The sequence below is a fragment of the Python bivittatus genome, unplaced genomic scaffold (assembly GCF_059951505.1).
Source record: "Python bivittatus isolate LINGU-HERP-01145 unplaced genomic scaffold, Pbiv_v1 ctg000980_np1212, whole genome shotgun sequence".
NCBI classification, from domain to species: domain Eukaryota; kingdom Metazoa; phylum Chordata; class Lepidosauria; order Squamata; family Pythonidae; genus Python; species Python bivittatus.
The window spans coordinates 65,854,635-65,874,254 of NW_028277125.1; the positions used below are offsets into that span (position 1 = coordinate 65,854,635).

General features: G+C 39.4%; 1 protein-coding gene across 1 annotated transcript in view; it reads right to left on the reverse strand.

Annotated features, from left to right (window-relative positions):
* Nucleotides 1-19,620, reverse strand: part of STK32C (serine/threonine kinase 32C) — a 205,104-nt gene that overhangs the window by 78,954 nt on the left and 106,530 nt on the right. The gene's annotated exons all lie outside the window — the stretch shown is intronic.

Genomic DNA, 19,620 nt, shown 5'->3' on the forward strand with positions numbered 1-19,620 from the left:
GAAACCTGTGCATTTAAAAGCAGATGTTTTCCTATCACAAAAATAGCAAGGGTGACAGCTGTGAAATATAATATGCCCCCCAAAATCACTAGGCAACAGGAGAAGGTTCAGTTAGGGCTACCTGAACTGAGCTGCAAAAATCCAGATCACAGCAAAGAATTCATTTTCTGTATCCCTCACTTTCCATATAGTGGTTGTCTGTTCTTTGCAGCCCAGATTAGGTAGTCATACTAACAATACCTGTCTTTACTATTTCAAAATCTGCTTTTTGTTTGCAAGGAGGCAACAGAATTTTTAAAAATATACAGCAGTTTATTTAATTGTTACTACTGCTAGGAGAAAACCAACATTTTGAAAACAGGCCACTGGCATCTGTTTCTTTGATTTATTGCTCCATTTGAACTTTTGCTCCTAGCTAATACCAGAGCTATAATGGAAAATAATGGAGGAAGGGAAGTGAGTTTATACAGTGGGGCAAAAAAGTATTTAGTCAGCCACCAATTGTGCAAGTTCTCCCACTTAAAAAGATGAGAGAGGCCTGTAATTTTCATCATATGAAATCACTATGAGAGACAAAATGGGGGGGAAAATCCAGAAAATCACATTGTCTGATTTTTAAAGAATTTATTTGCAAATCATGGTGGAAAATAAGTATTTGGTCAATATCAAAAGTTCATCTCAATACTTTGTTATATATCCTTTGTTGGCAATGACAGAGGTCAAACGTTTTCTGTAAGTCTTCACATGGTTTTCACACACTGTTGCTGGTATTTTGGCCCATTCCTCCATGCAGATCTCCTCTAGAGCAGTGATGTTTTGGGGCTGTCGCTGGGCAACATGGACTTTCAGCTCCCTCCAAAGGTTTTCCATGGGGTTGAGATCAGGAGACTGGCTAGGCCACTCCAGGACCTTGAAATGCTTCTTACGAAGCCACTCCTTCGTTGCCCAGGTGGTGTGTTTGGGATCATTGTCATGCTGAAAGACCCAGCCACGTTTCATCTTCAATGCCCTTGCTGATGGAAGGAGGTGTTCACTCAAAATCTCACGATACATGGCCCCATTCATTCTTTCCTTTACACGGATCAGTCGTCCTGGTCCCTTTGCAGAAAAACAGCCCCAAAGCATGATGTTTCCACTATTCACAGTAGGTATGGTGTTCTTTGGATGCAACTCAGCATTCTCTCTCCTCCAAACACAACAAGTTGAGTTTAGACCAAAACATTCTACTTTGGTTTCATCTGACCATATGACATTCTCTCAATCCTCTTCTGGATCATCCAAATGCTCTCTAGCAAACTTCAGACGGGCCCAGACATGTACTGGCTTAAGCAGGGGGACACATCTGGCACTGCAGGATTTGAGTCCCTGGAGGAGTAGTGTGTTACTGATGGTAGCCTTTGTTACTTTTGCCCCAGCTTTCTGCAGGTCATTCACTAGGTCCCCCCGTGTGGTTCTGGGATTTTTGCTCACCATTCTTGTGATCATTTTGACCCCACAGGGTGAGATCTTGCATGGAGCCCCAGATCAAGGGAGATTATCAGTGGTCTTGTATGTCTTCCATTTTCTAATTATTGCTCCCACAGTTGATTTCTTCACACCAAGCTGCTTGCCTATTGCAGATTCAGTCTTCCCAGCCTGGTGCAGGTCTACAATTTTGTTTCTGGTGTCCTTTGACAGCTCTTTGGTCTTGGCCATAGTGGAGTTTAGAGTGTAACTGTTTGAGGTTGTGGACAGGTGTCTTTTATACTGATAACAAGGTCAAACAGGTGCCATTACTACAGATAACAAGTGGAGGACAGAGGAGCCTCTTAAAGAAGTAGTTACAGGTCTGTGAGAGCCAGACATCTTGCTTGTTTGTAGGTGACCAAATACTTATTTTCCATCATGATTTGCAAATAAATTCTTTAAAAATCAGACAATGTGATTTTCTGGATTTTTTTTCTCATTTTGTCTCTCATAGTTGAGGTATACCTATGATGAAAATTACAGGCCTCTCTCATCTTTTTAAGTGGGAGAACTTGTACAATTGGTGGCTGACTAAATACTTTTTTGCCCCACTGTATATCACTTTAATTATATTTAAAGTGGCCTGGATATGCAGACAAAGCAACTAAAAATGATTACTATTAGAATAATGGCCACGATCTTTAAAAAGTAACCATAATATGAGATGCTATATCATTCATTTATCTAGCTAAATAAAAATCTGTACCAACAATATATATATTTCCTTCCAGAATCCTGGTTTAAATGTTATGTGAAATCAATAAAATAATCTCATTTCAATTAGAACCTGATTTTAAATGACAGATATCTTACATTCGGATTAATTTAGTCAAGATTTTCTGTGTATGTTGACAATATCTGAGACATTTTATAAGAAGTGTCTCAAGCTAACATTCATTAATGTACCATGCTAAGCCATTGTTTATTTCAGCCACAGTACTTTGCATAGGTCAAAGACAATCCAGGATTAGTCTTGCATATGAGCAAAGAATCTAGGCTTTGGGGTCCAATTCAAACTGCTGGTTTTTATCTATTAGACCTTTTATAGCTGGGTACTCATTCCCACTGTGACTGACAGCTCCAGATAGAATCTGCCTGCCTGTTATACACTAGCCAAGGGAGGATGTTGGGATATCCTGTTTGAGATGTTAAGGGGGGAGGGCCTGGAAACAGGCCTTCTTGGTTTCAGTACCTTTGCTGTAGAATGGCTTGCCCCCCCTAGGTTCCAACAGCTCCTTCCCTGTTAACATACCCAAAGTCTATGAAGACAGCCCTTTTCTATAGGTGCAAATAAATGGAGACAACTGAGTGGGGTGACATACACTTTAATCATTTAGAAGCATTACTGGACTACCTACTTCCCAAAACTGGATAATGGACAAGGTTAAAATCAATAAATATAAGCCAGGATCAGGAACAAGAGATAAGAAAAGATGGCCACCCAAGGCATCAATAATCAGTGATTGACAGCCTATTGAAATGGAACCATTTTGACAGCTCTGTGGAAGCCTGCATAGAGAGTGCCTGGTGGACCTCCAGGGGAAGGGTGCTCCTAATCAGGGGAGGGGAGCACTGCAGAAAAGGCTTGCTGTGGCTATTATTTGAGGGTCTCAATTGTATAACTGAGGGTTTTATGAGACGTAAGTCACTGAAAATTGTTATATGGGGTGGGCTACAAATAAATATACTTAATGTAGCTTGTTTTGCCAATTCCTGGTTTATTCCCTTCAATTTTAGCCATTCTTGCCACCCCATGAAGTGATTAGAAGTTTTTTTGGGGGGAGGGGATACAGAAACAACCCAGGGATTAGCTAAGAAACCATAAGCAAATTATTTGCCCTTGCTTGCACTAAGCCATGGTAGCAATCATCAAGCCAACAACTAACAATGCTTTCAAATTGTGATCTGCTGCTCTGTAATAAGTCATAGCTTACTTGCTGACTCCTATTCACACAATTGCTAAGATAAAAGCAAAAAGAACAACTCAACAGCCCCACAAGCAAATGTTGGAAGTGTAAGTATTCACAATTCTAGCTGACTATCCATACAAGAATCCTCTATTTTATTTCCCTCTTTCCCAACTTGTTTGGTTTTCTCTCACATCTTTTTTTCTGTGTGTATGCATATGTGTGTGTGTATTCATTCATTCATTCTTGGGATTCCTGCCAAGTTACTGTGTGGGGTATATATAAAGATCCACACAATTAGTTCTGTATTAGTAGAGGAGAATATACTTATTACTCTGACACAGGACTTATGATGATGCCTGTATATCATTTCAATGGAAAGTACAAGGTATACAAGCTTAAAGTGAATAAGGATCAATAAGGATGGTTGCACACTATGAAGATAAATATATGCATAAAGGAACATAATAGATCTATCGATTGAGGACAATAAATCTTAAACTAAATCTCCAGTTAACAAGAAACTTGGCACAGAGAAACATAGGAAAATTTTTGCATTTCCAAGAGAAGCTGTGGGGAAAAAAATAGCAAATTGGAAACAGATTGTTGGGAAGGGACTATACAGCTTTGTGATGAGAACATCAGAACAATGATTGATGCTAGTTTGAAGAACAGCCAAGGCAGGCTGATTTGGGAATATGTAAACCATCCATAATCTAGCAGCTTCCAAACATATTAAACATAGATCTCTGAGAATTTTCAGCCAGCATGACTTCAGCAGCATCCCTGGGGGCTCAAAAAAGTCAAGAAAGTGGCTACTACCACATGATCAAAGCCCTGCCCCCTTTTTGACACCCCCCAGCGGACGCCTCAGATAGTCTGTACTGTCTGGAAACCCTGGAAGTTACACTACAGTATATTTTCAAGGCATCTGATTGGGTACAGCTGGTATAAGTGATCCTTTAAAGCAGGGGTCCCCAAGCTCTTCAGCTCATTGACCCCTTCATGAAGTTTAAGATTGTTCATCGATCCCCAAACATTTATTAAACGAAAATAATTTAATAAATACTACTTTAACAAATAGCACTATGAATGCTAATAATAACAAGAATAATGAATAGTCCATTGATCCTTGAAGGTCAGTTTTGATCATTTTGGGGAACCCTGCTTTAAAGCAATCTTCCCCAAACTGGTGAGTTCATGAGGTATTGGGCTATGCTGAATTCAAAGGCAAACTGATCCCCCTCTCATTCTCACAGTGACTTCCTATTGCTTTTTTATGTTGAATACATGGCATTTCTAAAAATGATAATACATTTCTATAACAGCTCTGATTTGTTCCAAAACCAGAGTCCAAAGTTGCTGGGAACAACACACATTTCTCTATCATCTCTCTCTGTCTCTCGTCCAATGACAAACGTTGTCTTTCAATAATATCTCAACTATCTTATTGTTGGGTATGATTTGCAACAGCCAAGTCATGTGTAAGTATGGATAGAATTTCATGACACAGAGTCTTAACAAAATGACAGCTGTTGCCTATTCAAAATGAACCATTTTCACCCACTGAAGTGTCTTCAGTATGACATCATTTTGACAGCAACAATCCATTAAAATACAAAAAGGCATTCAACTTGACAATAATTTGTCTGAAAAAAGTATTCTGAAAAATACAAATGAAATGGAATGCAGCTGGGTTGCATAATTACAGAAGCAGAACAGAAACTTGAAATGATGGGGTTACATATCCAATGGTGTCCACCTACAAATGCAAATGGCACTGCTCAACAAATGGATCCCTGTTTTTCTTCTTTGCTGAAGCTTCCCTATATCTGTTCCAACAGCACGGAGGCCATCTGAAGCATATTTATAGGAGTGCAAGAGGATGCTTTAAGCCAGTGTTTCTTAAAGTATGAGGGCCCTATGACCCTCTCAGGGCTCTGCAAAATCAAAATTATTTGCTAGCCTACATTAAAAAAGAATACAATATTAAAATCCCAACAAACAATCTTAATTTTTAATTTGGTAAATATTGATAAATATAACCCATACAAGCAAAAGCTCTTTTGGGGTCCTCCATAATTTTTACAAGTGGGAAGGGATCCTGAGAGAAAAAAGCTTAAGAAACACTGTTATAGATGATTCTATGGCATGTTTTGTAGTTCTTTGTGAAAAATGATATATGTTGTTACTTCTCTCTATTACTTGAATAGTGTGTCATCTCTTACATAGAAAAGATGAAATATTTCCAGTGGGCCCTTTTGGGGCTAATAGGCATATTTGGAATTTTAAGGATATCATGGAAAAAGCCCATTTACAGGGCTTAGCAATTCACAAAATGGCTGCCATGGGGGACAACGCTCTCATAGAATCCCCACTGTTTTGTTTTGTCCTTCTCAAAGGAGGTGAACGTACTTCGAACCCAAGCACTTAGCTTTGCTTTCTGGAAACAATTTTAGAAACAGATGATGTTGAAAGATGGGGCTTTGATTTCTATCATGCCCCCTTCTTAATTTTTTTTAACTAAAGGGAGGGGGTAATTAAAAAAAAATTAATGTGAGGTTGGGAGCTAAGATAACCAACAGAGTTGCTTAACAGCAATGAGTTACTTCATCCATATTTTCATTCACTGCTACAACAATGAAAATGTTCAACTATGCAAGCTTTCTGTTCACATGTATTTGGCCCTGTCATGCTTGCTTCCCATTTCTCAGAATATCCTGACTCAGGACTTTTGATTTTCTGTACATTTCATTCTGCTTAAGACAGTCCGGCTGGAAAAGGTTTGTGGCATCACCAGGAGAACAAATGGCTTTGATTGCTACTGTTCATGTATTTCTGTGTATAATAATTAAATTAAATTAAACGTCCTGGTGACCCTGAGTTTCTCCTATATCACCCCCCTCTGCAGGGAGGCCGGACCCATGCGATTGGTCTGCCCCCAGTGCCTGATGGACCTGTCAGGGTTTCAGAAGGAGCTGGGGGATATTCCCATGGATCTGCTGCATGGTCCAGCGGAGGCCTTGGCTGCTGCCTGGAATAGGGAAGCGGCCGGGGCCTTGGACAGGATTGTGCCTGTGCCACATCGGCCCCGACACTCCCCATGGTTCACGGAGGAGTTGAGGGTGCTGGAGAGGGTTAAGAGACGTCTAGAGCACCACTGGAGGAAAACAAAGACCGAATCCAACCGAACACAGGTTAGAGCTGCTATCAAGGCCTACCTTGTGGCAATAAGAGCGGCGAAGCTCCTCTACTTCTCCACCCTTATCACGTCCGCAGAAAGCCGCCTGGCAGCCCAGTTTAGGATCACTAGGTCCCTCCTTGGTAAGGGGGATGTGGGAGTTCATTTGCAGGGCTGTGCAGAGGAATTTTCAGAGCATCTGCAGGACAAAGTCACTTGGATTCGTTCCAAGTTAGACTCTGAGCGTGGGGCAGGATCTGGGGAGACACCAAGGGACTCTCCTTACCCAGTTATCTGGGAATGGTTTGATAATGTTGCTCCTGAGGAAGTGGACAGGATCGTGGGGACTGTGAAGGCCACCACTTGCCATCTTGACCCATGCCCTCCTGGCTGGTGAAAGCGGCTGGTTTCATCCTGGCTGGTGAAAGCAGCTCAGGAGGTGACATGTGGTTGGATCCAGGCAATGGTTACTACATCCTTGCAGGAGGGAGTGTTTCCAGATGCTTTTAAGGAGGCATTGGTGCGCCCCCTCCTCAAGAAACCCTCCCTGGATCCTACTGTGCTGGACAATTTTTGTCCAGTCTCCCACCTCCCCTTTTTGGGGAGCTCCAAGGGTTCTGGAGGAAACGGATTATCTGGATCCCTTCCAGTCAGGTTTCAGGCCCTGATATGGAATGGAAACGGCATTGGTCGCACTTATGGATGACCTCTGGCAGGAGCGGGATGGCGGAAGTGCGACCATCCTTGCTCTCCTCGATCTCTCAGCGGCTTTTGATACCGTTGACCATGGTATCCTGTTGGGACGGCTCAGGGAATTGGGGGGTGGGTGGCATGGTCTTGTGCTGGTTTGCCTCCTTTCTCCAGGGCCGATCCCAATAGGTGGTGACAGGGAATGAGAGGTCCCATCTTCGGCCCCTCCTCTGTGGGGTGCCGCAGAGTTCGGTTCTCTCTCCGCTCCTTTTCAACATCTACATGAAACCGCTGGGCAAGATCATCCGTCATCATGGGGTGAGGTATCATCAGTATGCTGATGATACACAGCTATACATCTCCATCCCTGGTGAAGTAAGTGATGCCGTGGCCACCCTTTCGCGGTGCCTGGAAGCTGTAAGGGTCTGGATGGGGAACAACAGGCTTCAGCTGAACCCTGGTAAGACAGAGTGGCTGTGGGTTAATGGCTCCTCCGTATCTGGGATTTTGTCATCTTTGGTGCTGGATGGGGTGGCACTGCCCCAGACAGACCCAGTGCATAATCTGGGGGTCCTCCTAGACTCACGGCTCCTGTTTGAAGAGCAGGTGGCAGCCATGGCAAGGAGGGCCTTTGCACAACTTCGGGTTGTGCATCAGTTACGCCCTTTCCTGGATCGGGATGCCCTTCGAACAGTCACTCACGCCCTTAGACTACTGCAATGCGCTCTACATGGGGCTACCCTTGAAGAGTATCCGGAAGCTACAGCTGGTCCAGAATGCAGCCACGCGGGCTATTGTTGGAGCCCCAAGGAAGGCCCATGTAACGCCTCTGCTCCACGAGCTGCATTGGGTGCCAGTTTGCTTCCGGGTCCAATTCAAAGTGTTGGTTATCACCTGTAAATCCCTACATGGCATGGGGCCAGGTTATCTAAGGGATCACCTCTCCCCTATGACTTCAACCCGTCCCACCCGATCACACAGAGAGGGTATGCTTTGGACCCCCTCAGTGAAAGAACTTCGACTGGCGGGGTCCAGAGGCAGGCCTTCTCTGTGGTAGCCCCTGCTCTTTGGAACATCCTGCCCCCGGAGGTGCGATTAGCCCCCATACTCCTGGCCTTCCGTAAGGCTTTGAAGACCTGGTTCTGCCACCTGGCCTGGGGTGGGGTGGGAATACCTCAAGCATGGGGATGGCTAGCCCCATAGAGGCCTTCTGCCTTCAGCCTCAGATTTTTCATCCTCTTGGTCTCTCCTTCTTCTTTTTAGTAATGTTTTTAATTAAGGTTTTATGTATTTATATATTTTATGTTTTTGATGTTTGTTGCGAATTGCCCAGAGTTCTCCCACTGGGCGGAATGGGCGGTTGAAAAATTAAATAAATAAATAAATAATCCTTCCTACACTGATTAAACTGATGAAGATTTCCCCAGAAGATAGTAGAATTTGCTTATTCATGGTAAACATATAAGAAAACTTCTGAAATGGCTATGAAACATAGCCACAGAGGAAAACTAAAATGAGCCAAACACTATAACCGCTTCGCAGTCCCGATGTGCCACACATATTTTCAGAAGAGCAGCAATTTCATATCTGAGTCCTTTTAGAAGTCCTGGATGGATAGCATCTAGACCCAGTGATTTGTTTGTCTTTAATACAGCAGTAAGATCTAAAATTCTGTATCTTATTTTAACTTCTGGGACACAGGTCCTTAAAATGCCACTTGTCCTTAGCTTCCTCCAGTAGTCTTTGCCATTCAATAACTAAGCTATCTATTTATGTTTAAGATTTACTTTTTTATAATTCTTTTGTAGAATGTTAATTCTACTTATGTTAATGTTATTAATCTATTTATTAGAATCCATCTCATTCTTCTTATCTCCTGCATTTGTATATTTGTATCTTTAATATTATTTTAACATTTTCAACACTGGATAGCAGAAAACAGGAATATATATATGTATGGATATGTATGTATGTATGTATGTATGTATGTATGTATGTATACACACACACACACACACACACACACATAATTTTATTTATTTATTGTATCAAATTTCTCTCCCGCCCATCTCCCCCCAGTGAGGGACTCTGGGCAACTTACAAAAACATTAAAACCATAAATATACATAAAATACATAAATATATATATAAATATATATAAAATATATAAATATAATATATATTTAAATTTGGTAACATCATTTCACAGTTGGACAACCTTGTAATATTTATCTGTTTATTTATCTATATTTTTATCCCACCTTTATTATTTTTATAAATAACTCAAGGTGGCAAGCATACCTAATATTCCTTCTTCCTCCTATTTTCCCCACAACAACAACTCTGTGAGGTGAGTTGAGAAAAGTCACCCAGCCGGCTTTCATGCCTAAGGTGGCACTAGAACTCACAGTCTCCTGCTTTCTAGCCTGGTGCCTTAACCACTAAACCAGACTGGCTTAGGGTTAGGGTTATGGCTTCTCCTTCCAAACAAAATAGTTTTCAGACTATTGTCTTTTATGTGCTTTGCAATACAACTGTTTTCTTTTGCCCAGTGAAAAAGAAAACTTTCAATAACCCAAAGAAGGACTGTACCTTTCCAGAGACCAAATGCTTCTAGTAATACTAGCTTATTTAGCCTGATTCAATATCTAACAAAACACCCTGGTTTTGCTGATATAAAATGACTGTGTTTCTTTTTTTCTTTCTTTCTCCAAGCCAGGTGCCTTTCTATTTCCGCAGTGGTGAGAAACAGACGGGGGTTTAATAACCTTTTTTGTTTGCAAAGCTGGAGGATCCTTTCCCTTTGTACCTGAAGACTATGATCCCTGACTATGATTACATCTCTAACAAATCCATTCTGTCTACAAGTGCCATTTTGACAGTGTTTCACAACCTTGACAACTTTAAGATGTGTGGACTTCAATTCCCAGAATTGGAATTGAAGTCCGCACATCTCAAGTTGTCAAGGTTGAGAAACACTGGTGTATGAGCGACAAAGCTAATTTTTATATTGTTTTCTTCTTCATCTTTCACTTTTTGTAGCATTCTCCTTGATGAGCAAAGTTCTAAGGAGCTCAAAAGCTTTCACGCTATTTTGCAACATCTTGGCTATTCCTAATAATTTTCCTTTCCTGATGACTCAGTGTTGCTAGAATTTTTGTACTTTTTCCCATGCAGTTAGTCTCTGCGCAGCAAGGTAGAATTTGAAGAGTTACAAATAAAGAAAACGTCAGACAGATTTTAAGGGAAAGTTAAAAGTTAGGTTTACCTAGAACTGAGCATGCCACAAGATTTGTGTAGCAAAGGGATGTGAAATAGTCATGTCTGGAGGCAAGGATCTGCCAACTGAAGATCCTGTCAAAAAACTTCTGTAACAATTCTAATTACCAACAGAAGAGAATATATGTAGCTCAGGGTTGCATTGTGGAGTCCTTGGGGCTCTCTGAGCTTGGCTGTTTTCTTGCAGACATTTCATTACCTGGCTAGGTAACATGCTGAAGATGTTACATAGCCGGGTAATGAAATGTCTGCAAGAAAACAGCCAAGCTCAGAGAGCCCCAAGGACTCCACAATTCTCATTCTTTTATGATTAGAAAAAAATAGATAATATTATTTCTTTTTGTAACCATAGAGTAAGAGGTAATTTTGTAATTATAATTGCTGCAAAGAAATAGGAAGCTCCTCCTTTCTATTTTTTTTTCATTCTTTCTTTTTCACTTTTTGTCTTTTTCTTTTTTTCTCTTTTCCTTTCTTTTCTTTATATTAGTTCTTGTTAGTTTTTATCTTGTTTTCAAAACTCAATTAATTACACAAACACACACACACACAATTCTAACATATTTCTATGGGAAGCCCTATCTTGGCTTTGCAGTTTCTAATTTTCATGAATCATTCATCTATCAACATTATTATATGGTGAAAAGAAATCAGATGTTCCAATAAGAATTAGTGTAGTGGCAATTTTATAATGTACAACAGTATAAGTTGTTAATGCTAAAAATTATGTAATTCTCAAGTGATTGCAGAGATACCTGTGGTGCAGCGTAGGCACCACAGGACCTATGTGCTGTACCTATATGCTGTATTACATGTATGTTAAATGCACAACATCATTAGAATGTTGATGGCAGTTCACTAAAATGAAATAATGCAGTCACATGTTTCTTGCTAAGGTTCTTCAATAGATATCTAATCAGTAAAATGGGGAATAGAAAACACATCTACTGAAATGATCCAATAAGGAGCTAAAGTAATCCCAATGGTTGGATTGGGCCTTCCCTTTTTGCAATAAAATCAAGGATTTTAGCCTGTCCATGCTGTCATATAGAACAATATGGACCTGCACCTGCCCCATCTGTACGTTTTCCTCATGTAACTTATTTAATGGCCCACCTGTAGTGAGAGAAGCCTATGCTCAAAATAATACTAAAAAGCCATTTTTGCACTTGAAACCCTCAACACACATAATGAAATACTTTAGGGATATTGATCTAGTTTAAAAAAAAAAAGACACTTCAGTTCTATACATATTTAGCATGAATCGTCTATTTTGTACTATGGACATAAGGATGTTACTGAATGAAAACTCCCACTGTCCATTACTGTTATGGCAGCTATGGTTGTTGGAAAGGAGTTCAACAACATTTGGAGAGCCACGTGTCCCCCAGCTATATCTTAAAATAAGAATCAGTTCACCTGGGCCGCTATTGCGTAGTCAGACTGGAGTGTCACTTTCAGAGATAGCAGATGGATGAATATGTTCTCTTGCACATTAGGTGGTACCCCTTGCCTGAAATTTAACAAGGCAGTCTACTTACAGGAGAGCAGGATGGAGTAGAGACAGGAGCCTGGATCACAGTGGTGCCATGAAAGTCCCACAAATCATAATGAGGACCACTGATGTAAGTGGCTTTGTAAACTAGACCAGATAATTGGATAGATTATGCAATACTTTTTGTTTGACAGAAATAGGCATCTTGGATGAGGAGAAGCTAAGGGCAAATGTATGGCACAGTTCCATTAGCAGCCCATGCATTCCTACTTTCCGTAAAAGCTGCATAAACCATAAGAAAAGCTGAGCCATCCAACAACCATAAAGGTAAAAATCCTACCTTTCTGAATGGGTCCCTTACAGCAGAATGATTATGTAACAACTGTTCTATTCCATTTGAAAAGTATGTAAATAATTCTTGGAAATTAATGGGTCTTGCATATATGTACATTACAAAACATATAGGATTATACTAATACAATACAATGCATGTGCTTAAATTGTACCATGCTTTTTTTTCTGTATCTGAATTTCTTAGGTTTCTCCCCCATCCCAGTATTCCATACACATAGTGCTCTATTTTAGTAACTTGGCTAAATTAATAGCCCCATCCAATGGTACTGTTTTATTGCTAATTCCCTACTAGAGACTAAATTGTGAATATACTGAACTTACAGTTATAAAACTTTAATACCTAACCACATTAACCACAGATGATGATTCTGGCATGCTTTACCTTTTCTTAAACCATTGCTAAATTTAGATATCTGCTATTTAATTCAGTTCATTAGTATGAATCAGGCTGTATGACTGGCAAATCAGTGAAGTATTAATTCTAAAGTTTCCTCTACCAGCAGCTAAGTGTTTTGCTTCAGTTTTATCAAAGTTATTAAGTTGAATGAAGAAGCTAAACTGCAATGCAATTAAATGTTAAGTGTGCCATTTTTATGGGATTGCCATTGTAAGAGATTTAAGGTACTAAAGTTCACATACATACTAATCATTGATGTACTACCACATATACATACATATACAGAGAACATGGTTAACAGGCAGGCCTGTACAGAGAAGCATATGGATTTTATACTGGATTCTGCCAAAAAGGACTTAGTTATGCTAACAAGCCTTTTTTGATTTGTCAATGGAAGCAAAACAAAAGAATGCATGCTTAATTAATTATATATAAATCATTTTCACTTTGACCTTACAGAAAACTCTTGCTGGCTTCTGCATTTAAATGCATATATAGGTTATGAGTCATAGTAACATGCATCTGGAATTCCCAGAATTGTCCCTAAATAGATCTTAGACCACACCTTCAATAGATGGCTGGCCATGGTGATTTTACTAGAAATTTAATGATTGTAACATCTTCACAGAAGTTGCTAAATAACATCCTGAATAATCTTATACTATAGTAGTGAATAAAAATAATAAGTGAGGTGAACTCCAGTCATAAACTTTTATAGGGCCTATAAAAGATGATATATAGCCTCTGAGAGGGAGCAGCTTATTTTCAATCCTTAAACAAAGACTTTGAGGTTTTTTTTCTCTTTTCTGTTAATAGTATTTGATTTCAAATAATCCATACATTTAATTTGAAGAGAATTGGTAAACCTTTTTTGTGTGGTCTTATTTCATGTAAGTATATGTTTCATATATAGGTGGCCTGTTTAATAAAAAGACTGTGCTTTACTTTAAATAGTAATTCTAGCAATTCATAGAAACGGCAAGGTCCAGACCAAATTCAATATGTTATAATCTGTGGGATAGTAATTGAGGGAGAATCTCCTCCAAAGTCAAAATTAGGCATTAGACATCCCTAATTTGATGACTCGGTTACCTCTTTGCAAGGCAGTCTGCCAGCACAAAGATAAAGATCAGAGCAATATTATCAATTCACCAACAATTAGGAATTTTCTTTAAATAATTTCTGGTCTAAAATCTCATGTGTGCAAAGGACAGATATGCATTTTTTCTCCATGCACAGATAAAGATATAACATGTGCAATGTGCAGGAGTGAGCACATATAAGCCATATGCATGTCAATACAGTTCAGTATACTTGAAGTATTTCTTTAGAAGATGGCTGAATGTGGGCCTTTCCATTAAATCTTTTGTTGTGGGTAGAAACCAGGATGAGAAAATGGACTAATGACTTCTGCAAGCAATGTTATACATTTCAAATCTACAGGGAAAACAGAACACTTTTTCCCTTCTGTCTAGCACACATCTATGGATTATATATTAGTGTATAATGGAACAGCAATTCAGCCTGTCCACAATTTGGTGTCAACAATTTTGAATGGTTGCTCAAAAGCAAGGAAATTTAATTATACCACTTGGAAAAGGTAGTCTTCTCAGGGTATTTTCCATCTTCAAAGGCTAAGTGGCTTACTAGTCAAAAGAAACTTTTTGGGAAGGGAGACAACATTTCTCAAGAGGTTCAAATATGAAAGAGTTAATTTATCTCAACTAAATCTACCAATCTAGATCAATATTTCTCAACCTCAGGAACTTTAAGCTGTGTGGACTTCAACTCCCAGAATTCTGGCTGGGGAATTCTGGGAGTTGAAGTCCACACAGCTTAACATTCCTGAGGTTGACATACACTGATCTAGATGGTAGATAGTGTCCAGCAAAGCCTAGGAAATTCAAACACTGAGAAACCAATCAGGAGTAAAAAAAACCCTCTCTCTTTCAAGTCAGCTTTTAAAAGGGGAGGGGGGCACTTCATGTTACCTTTGGATTGGTTGGTTGGTTGGTTGGTTTTTGCTTTCCATCAAAGGGAGACATCTGGCTTCCCAGTCTGGTTCTCATCAAGGAAGAAATACCGTATTTTTCTGACTATAAAACAATACTTTTTTCTAAAATCCTAATGCTAAAAATTGAAGGGTGTCTTATGCAAGGAAGTAAGCCGAAGAGAGAACCGCGCAGTGGCAAAACTGCCCATACTTTGTCTCTGCAAACAGGCTTCCTCCTATTGCTAGCCTCCAATCACGAGTGAAATAGCTTGACTCTGCAAACAGGCTTCCTCCAATCACAAGCCTCCAATCACGAGTGAATCTGCCCATACTGTCTCTGCAAACAGACTTCCTCCAATCAAGAGCCATATGTAACTGATGTCAGCTGATGCTGAACAAACCAATTGGAGGAAGTCTGTTTGCAGAGACAAGCTATCAGCAGTTTCACTTGTGATTGAATGTAATCAGTTATGCAAAAGAGCATGGAAATAGAGCTGCAGAGAGATGGTTTGGACCTCCTCCCACCGAGTGTATCAGGTAAATGTTACCTAATTACTAAATAAAAATGTGTTCTGCACTATCTTTAAAATATTGATTTCTTAATTTTGGGTTGGAAAAGTGGGGGTCGTCTTGTACATGGGGGCGTCTTATTGTTGGAAAAATACAGTACATCCCAACCAGGGTTGGAGAATCAAGAAGAAATATCCATCTAAGGAAATGTAATGCTTGATGTACATTAAGATCCTTTTTCTATTTATATTATAGATGTATCTGAATTGCTTCTTTCTATCCTTAGTTCTAGTCTGTGCTAATTGCATGGTGTTTGTGTCTGGATATGGATTTATGCCTGGAAGATTAGCTGTGAGTAAAGCCTGCAGGGTTCTAAGGAAATTTTTCACTTTATTTCCTTAGAAACATTCCTTTAGTAAATGTTCTAGGAACTTTCAAGTGTTTTCAAAACAAATTGCCTTATGTATGTGTGCATCTGTTTGGGTGAATCATGCAATTAATCTCAAAGGCCAAGATGGTTGCCTTGACTGAACTTGAAAAAGCTAAGGAATGTTAGATCCAGCTAGTTCTTGGATGGGAAGCCATCAGAAAATTGAAAGGCTATAGGTTAGACAACCAGAAAAAGGCAATGGCAAATTGCTCTGAAAAATTTCATACATGTGCTCATGTAGTTAAGGTTGATTTGAAGGAGTCTTTATCTCTTTTCTTAATAATTAAATTAGAGAATGTCTTAGTATCACTTATCAAACTGTCTTATCTGAAACAATTGGCCCATAATCCACTTTAGGAAAACCCTGATATCAAAATATAGCATACTTAACATGGAAATGTGACTATTCAGAGATTATTTCCCCTAGAGAGTTACATAAACAGATAAATGTTGAAGAACAATTTTGCACCTCTTAACCAATACAATCCCTCAAATATAATTTACTTTAAAATATTCCAAGCCCAGAGGCTTATTAATTTAAAATGGATACATTTAATTTTAGAAACTGATGAAATTTTGTCTAGTTTCAATTAATGCCCTCTATATTTCTTGTAGATCAAAAAATAAATCTTTGTTACTGCAGGCTGAATAAAACTGAAGACCTTTGCAATTTTTTCCCGCCATTCTTTGATGAAAAATATCAGGATAAAAATATTATAAAATTATTTAAAGAATGGCATGGATCAATCAAGTTGATAAAAGTTAATTTTTTAAATATGATTCTCATTATGTTGAAAACTGTTTCCACTTTCTTCCTGGCATTAGCCAAGATCAATTTTGTAAGTCTGATGTTAAGACTGCATTAAAGCAGCCTGGTATTATTTGTTTATTTATTGATCGATTAAATTTGTTTGCCTGCAAATTATTCCAACACCTGGTGACTTATAACACAATAAAATACAATAAAACCATCCACTGTAAGGGGGAACAAATGAAACCTCTGTGCTATAAAAAGAAAACAATCTGAAAGGGTTCGGACTTGCTAACTTCTAGAAGGCCATTATTAAGAGGGTCAGTCCAAGTTCAGAAGAAGACTTTTCCAAACAGTAGGTACCATAATTGAAAAATACTGCTTTCTAACCTCAGCCCTTTTCACCTCAGGAAATGGAGCACTACCAGCAGCAGCTTTAAAGGCTTTATCTGTGGTTTGACTACAAAGTTTTATATCCATCTTGAAGCTGACATTCTTGAATTTATTCATCATTTTTACTGATTAAGACTTCGTTAGTTTGACCATTATTTTATTTTACTGTATTAGGTTTTAGTTGTACTTTGAACTAATAAACCACAGTAAGCATGCCTGATCCACAACACAAAAGGCAAGCGGGTTTTGTAAAGGAGAAGCCATGGTGAAGCTTCCATTGTTAAAGAATGAGCTTTCTTAAGAAGGTTTCATAACAGCGGGGGAACCCAGCCACAGATGAAAGCTAGACAACCACCTGTGGAGACTAAACAGGGAAGGGGGCTGTTTCAGTTCTGCCAGTACCTGTAAGAGGAAAAAAAAATCAAGGCTGCTTTGTTGAGAAAGTATACAGCTCCAAAGATAGCTTGGCAGTTCCTTGTCTGGGTGATATCTCCTGAATTCCAGGGAACACTATCAATAGCTCTGTAACCTCCACAGGCTGCCAGGGATATAGATGAAGGGGAAAAAGGAAAGAAATAAATAGGCATTGCAAATGAAAATAAATATATAGTGTCTTGGTCAGCTTTTGATTACCATTCAATTGTTCAAAACCTGTAAGATAAAGCAGCCATGGTCAGGGGAGCTTTTGCACAGGTTTGTCTTGTGTACCAATTGCGCCCATTCCTGGACTGGGAGGCCTTTCTCATGGTGACTCATGGCACAGTCACCTTCTGCTTGGGTTTCTGTAATGTGCTCTATATGGGGCTGCCCTTGAAGAGCACTTGAAAGCTGCAGCTGATCCGGGATGCACTGGCATAGCCAGTTTTTGGTGTTTCTTGTTATACCCATGTAACACCACTATTCCATGAGTTGCACTGGCTTCCAGTAGGCCTCTGGGTGCAATTCAAGGTGCTGGTGATCACCTATAAAGCCCTCCATGACACAGGGCCAGGCTACTTGCAGGACTGCCTTTCTCCTATTCTTACTGCCCACTCCCCCAGATCTAGTAGAGAGAGTATGCTCTTGGTTCCTTCTATTAAAAAAAGTCATCTTGTTGGTCTGGTTGGTCATCTGGTTGGTAGCACCTGCCTTGTGGAACAGCTTCCCCCAGAGATTTGGATGGCCCCAACCCTGTTAGACTTTTCTAAGGCACTGAAGACCTGGCTGTTTCCCCAGCCATTTGAGCAAAGAATACTGGGAATGTATGCCAAGAGTATATACTCCCACCAGGGCCACTCAAGGAGGAAGGTAGTTGCAGCTGTTAAAGCAAGCAGCGATATACAAAGGTGCTGGAGGTGGATGATCACATTAGTGACAATGGCAAGACCAACATTTCTTATTGCATGGAGAAGCCAATGGTAATCCACTTGTGTATTTTACAAAGAAAACCACATGGATAGACAATATAAAGTGATTGATGATGTATTTGCAGATGATAGGCCCTCAGGCAAGATGGGACTCAACATGCTACTGAGGAAGAATTGAGGATCTTTTGGAGTACTAACAGGCTTTATGACGCATCTAGTTGCTGTTGTTGCCATACAGGAAAAGAAAATCTGTAACTGCAAAGACAGAATTACAGTAAGAACATGGAATGTAAGAAGCATAAAGGTGAGAAAACTCAACATAGTGAAAGATGAAATGAATTGACTACACATTGACATCTTAGGCATCATGGAATTAAAAGGGATTGATACTGGACACTTTCATCAAAAGATCATGTCTATTACTCACAATATAAAAAACAAAGAAGGAATGACACAGCTTTCTTATTTAGGAGGGATATAGTAAGAACAGTGCTGAGTTACAATGTAATCAGTGACTGAATAATAACTATTAGACTTTGCAGACAATGCTTTAATATGACAGTTATCAAAGTTTATACTCCAACCTTTGATGCAGCAGAAAAGGAGGTTAATGAGTTTTAGTCAATTCAATCTGAAATCAACAGAACATGCAAGCACAATATGCTACTTGTGGTTGGAGACTGGAATGCCAAAATAGAAAATATGAGGAAAATGTAGTTGGACTGTAGGACCTAGGAAACAGAAGTAAAGCAGAAGAATGAATTATCAGTTTCTGCTAATTCAATTATTTCATCATAGCTAACATAGTCTTCAAACAATCAAAACAATGCCTATATACATGGATGTCACCAGATGGAGTATGCAGAAATTGGGTTGACTCTAATATTGGTACAAAGAGGAAGAATTGGTCAGTTATAACAGCCAAGATGTGGCCAAGGGCTGACTGTGAGCACCTCATAAACTGCTCATGTGCAAGTTCCCAACTCAAGCTAAAGTGGAAGAAGAAAGCCAATCAGTTTCCACAATATGATTTTGAGTATACATCCACCACTTTCAAGGAGAACATCAAGTCCTGAACCCCATTGATAGGGAACCAGAGGAACTGTGGAATGATAGTATAAGTAGTCATTAAAGATGAATGTGAAAAGAGATTGCCAAAGACCAAAACAGAAGAAAGCAAACTGGATGTCAGAAAAATCGGGGCAAATTGACAAGAAGTAGAAGAAGCCAAAGCCAAGAAAAACAAAGATCTTAGGAATGAACCTAACAGAGAATTTCAGAGAGCAGTTAGAAGACAGAAGAAGCAGTATTATAATAACATCTGTAAAGACAATGTTTGAAGATGAAAACAAATGGAAAAACAGGAAAGTCTTCCAAAAGATCTTCAAACT